The sequence below is a fragment of the Callithrix jacchus genome, chromosome 3 (assembly GCF_049354715.1).
Source record: "Callithrix jacchus isolate 240 chromosome 3, calJac240_pri, whole genome shotgun sequence".
NCBI classification, from domain to species: Eukaryota; Metazoa; Chordata; class Mammalia; order Primates; family Cebidae; genus Callithrix; species Callithrix jacchus.
The window spans coordinates 96213577-96217944 of NC_133504.1; the positions used below are offsets into that span (position 1 = coordinate 96213577).

The following is a 4368-nucleotide window of genomic DNA, read 5'->3' on the forward strand; positions in this document are numbered from 1 at the left end:
CATCACATAAGAGTCAACAGTAAAAAAGGTGTTTACTGCTTCTGGTATGTAATATTTGCATGCTCAATCCCTGCTTTTTAGCCACTTGTAATCAGATGCTGAAAACATATACATACATAGCACTAGGTAAAAATCATCAAACCCATAGGTAGGCATTCAATAACTATCTCTTTAGGCATGTTTCAGTTTATGCTGATCTCCAAGGATATTTAGCATATATGTGCCATTACCATGATTACTTTTCAGCTTTAGGATAAAAGTCAGAGGCTGACTGATGCGCCCCAGGGTTGCCACAGGTGGTTGGGCATGTCTGCACTGCACGTCTCGTAACATGGTAGCCTAGTAAATAGCGGCATCTGGAGTAGTGTAGGACACAGCCAGAGTGGTCATTTGTAGTAGCCTTGGCATGCACACCATTTATTCTTGTCTTTGAGGCTGACTGAGCGTCTTCTCTACGCACTGTGCTAAATCCATGTAGAAGGTACAAGTGATGAATTTCACCTACCAGCTTTATTGTAATTTGGGTAATATATTTACTTTCCCAAATTGCCTATACATGATTACCATACTAGGCAACCAGTTTGATCTTCAGTGAACAGGCAAGGCTGGTTATTGACCTTTGTATGTAGATAAAATTGCTTAACTGCTTATCTGAAGTTCCTGTTTGCAATTAATTGCCCTTGTGCAAAAGTGAGCGTCTCAATTTCCTGTTTGCATTTGTGAATGAAGTCTATGAAGTAGCTTTATTATTGTTTCATTCAGTACATATTATTGATCATCCAGCAAATAGGTATAAAGGGAAGATAGAAATATAAACACTAAGATGGTGGATTTAGCACATGTATCTTCATATATGTGTAAGCAAATCTATCTGATACAAAAGACTTGGTGTAAATATCTGCTAGACATGTGGATAGTGTGGCATAGCTCCTAAAACTAATTTCTAAGGAGAAGTATATATGGTCTTAATAGATACTATTCAGGGCTGGGCATGGTGACCAACAGGATAATTGAATTTAGTACCTGAACCTTTTTGCTCTCAGCCAATTTTTGGTCTTCCTCTTATTGGACCTCATGAGAAGTTGACACCCTCACTTCCTTCCAATACTTTCTTCGCTTGTTTTCAGGATACCATGCTCACATGTTTTTTTCCTTATTTCATGGTCATTTTTACTTGGTCTCCTTGGAGGTTCTTCCCCCTCTTAGAGTGCCCCAATGTTTAGTCCTTAGACTTCTCTCCTCTGTCTACATTCGCTCCCTTTGGATATCTTGCCTGTTGTCTTGTTTTCAAAACTGCCTTTTGTGAGATGCTTCCTAAATATTTGCACCTTTAGACCTGTCCTTTCCTCTAAGTCCAGTGTCATATTTGTAGTTATCTACTTATCTCCATTTACCTGTGTAAGACACACCTCAAATTTAAAGGTTTCCAAGGCCACACTTCTGACCTTCCTTCATAAATCTGTTCTTCCGACTGTGCCTTCCATCACATTACACACAACTATATTCTTGACATCTCCTGTCTGTTTTTTTCTACATCCTGTACACAGTCTGTCTGAAAGTTCTTTTAGCTCTGTCTTTAAACTATGCCTGGAATTTGATCACTTCTTCCGCTTCTGCACTAGCCCTTCCACTACCTTGGCTGATTATTGCAGTGGCATCTATGTAAAGTGTTCTCTGGCCCCATTGTCCACCCAGTGGTCAGTGTGATCCTGGTAAAACAGAATTAGCACCGTACAACCATTCTGCTCACATCCCTATAGGAGCTTACTTTCCAACTAGAGAGGTCAAGAGGGTAAGTGCTTGACTTCATCTCTAAGGCCTTTTAGATTCTGATCCTTCTCCTCTTCAGCCCTTATGTCTTTCTAATTTCAACTCCTCTTCCTGCCACCCTTGTTCATTCATTTCAGCCCTGCTGGCTTCCCTCTGCTCCTCACACATGTTCTATACTTGGTGTCCTTTCCAGACAGCCAGCTTTTCACCCACATAACTATAGGAGACTTGACGTCCTTCATGTCTGTGCTTAGAAGTCACCTCCTCAGGGAAGGCTTCTCTGACCACTCTACATAATGTCATAGCTCCTGTCCCCCAACCCTTACCACTTCTCAGGTGCTTGTTATCAGGTACCCTTAGTTTATAATCTCCATTAGATTTATTCATTGATACACTTCGTAGCTCTGTTGATTCATTTATTATCTTTCTGCCTCTGTAGAATGTAAGCTCAAGGAGGGGGGAGATGTTTTACTGTTTTTATTTTCATTGCTTCCTTCCAAGTGTCTAAAACAATACATGGCCTATATTAAATATGTGGTAAATACTTCTACACATATTGATAATGATTTAAATATTGACTAAGCTCCTCTTTGGTGCTTTTTTTATGAAAGCTGTCTAGCTGAAGAAAACTGTCTGGTAACCATGTGGCTGGGATTTACTCAAAAAACAAAAACAAAAATCACTATGCTTCTCATATGCATCCGGAAGCAATTTGTTCTTAAGGTGCCTTAACCAAGAGCCTCTATAGTGATGTCAAGAATCATCATCTTTATGGGTCTTTAAAGATTATCTGCCCTAATAATGGGCATTTACAGAATCTAGGAAGTTATTTCTCAAACAGAAATGTAATTTTGTATTTGTCTTACTTCCTTCAATTAATGACACCCACATGTTTAGGTAAAAGAATGGAATTTGGGAATTTGACTTGAGGCAAAACTTTTCTCACCTAGCTTTCTCCTGAATTCAGGTGAAAATGTTCAATTTCAAATATAATTAAAAAGGGAGGACAAGAAAGACTCAGAAACTGGCTATGTGCTGTTATTTCAGTTTTGAAAATTATCTGATTGCTTTCTAATAATTTGGCTCTTGTTAATATCAACAGAGTCAATAAATCATAATGTTTTGGCTTGCACCCAATATAGCCAGCTTTCAAATGTATTAATATGCCCTAAGGAAATATACAGTGTAAGTGGTAACCAATAGTTATGTTCATATTATTGCTGCTTTGGAATCCTTAGAGGTAAAAAGTATTTTATCCATCTTTTAAATGATAAACTAAATGCTTTTTCAAATATTGGCTTCACAGAATATAATCACCGTATGAAAAGCCTAAATGACATAAGATGGTCTGTCCATAAATAAACGGTATAATGTGGACTTATCATAGCAGGGTATGCCACTTGTAAACATGACCTAAGCAACGAGAAATTGAATTCAAGAAATTTAGTTTTATATTTCTTTTTCTCTTTTCTTTCTGTCCTTTGGGGAAATCTTTTCATTGAGGGAGGTAGAAATTCAGGAAAAAATATTCTAAGGAGTCAAATTTGTTTAAATGAATAAACATTAAATATTTGTGTTGAGACTGAACTTTGCATGATAAAAATCTGCTTTTTGGATTGGAGGAACAGTACATTGCACCGCTCTCATGGGACAATCGTATAATGTTTTGGCTCAAAAATGGGTTATTAGACACCAAAGAATTGTGCAGAAAAGCCAAAGTAACAATTGGTTCAAAGTGAAAGGAAAATCAAAGTGATGAAATTCACTGAATCTGGAAGAGAATAAGTTGGCATTTGTTTGGCTGTACTGGAAAGAATTTCTTTGCCTAGGAGTACTTCATTATCTAAATAGTTGTTGTATATGACATTTTATCCTAAAATACTTTTAAGTCAGAATATGCATGTAAGTTTGAGTTCATCTTCTTGAAACTTCTAAATGACTACATGTTCCATATTTTACCTAGTTGTATGTATTCCAATTGACCCCCTATGACTTAAAATTTTGCTTAACTGGTTTAGCGAGTTTACCATCTTCTACTTTTGGTCATTCCATTGCTGTCTCATCCATCCACTTTTCTTTTAACTAATCAGATCATTTTTTGTTGTTATTTAGAAAATTTTATGTAGTACCTATGGCCTGGATGTCACTACCAACAAAGCTGATGCCAGTTTGAGTATATCTCAGTAATACTATCTAATAAGTTCCTTTTATTTTCATGTAAAATACCTGTTATTTCATAAAGGCTGCTTTGTGCTTGTATACAACCAATTCTCTTGAAAGATTTTGTTGATGTACATATATAAGTAATGTTTGAACAACTTATACATAAAAGCAGTTTCAGATGTTAAAGTGTTTTTTCTTTTATTCTTGGGTAAAGCAACAAGGGAAAAGGGTTTAATATCAAAATCATGTAAGTTGTGAATGCTGATTGGACAAAAGGGTAAGGACTGCATGAAGTACATTAAAGGGTTTGGTTTAAGTTTGTGTCTTTCTGAATCTGTCTGAAAGATTGTACAATAAAATTGACAGCAAATATTTTACTGTTTATATAAAGAATAATTATTCTGTATTAACAAATGGCATTATTTTATTTTGCAG

At 36.3% G+C, this 4368-nt stretch overlaps 1 protein-coding gene and 1 long non-coding RNA gene across 5 annotated transcripts in view; both read left to right on the top strand.

Moving 5' to 3' along the window:
• PPP3CA (protein phosphatase 3 catalytic subunit alpha) overlaps positions 1–4368 on the top strand; it is a 314986-nt gene that overhangs the window by 181093 nt on the left and 129525 nt on the right. The gene's annotated exons all lie outside the window — the stretch shown is intronic.
• The window catches only part of LOC144581778 (uncharacterized), a 74661-nt gene that overhangs the window by 27090 nt on the left and 43203 nt on the right, over positions 1–4368 (top strand). The window lies entirely within an intron of this gene.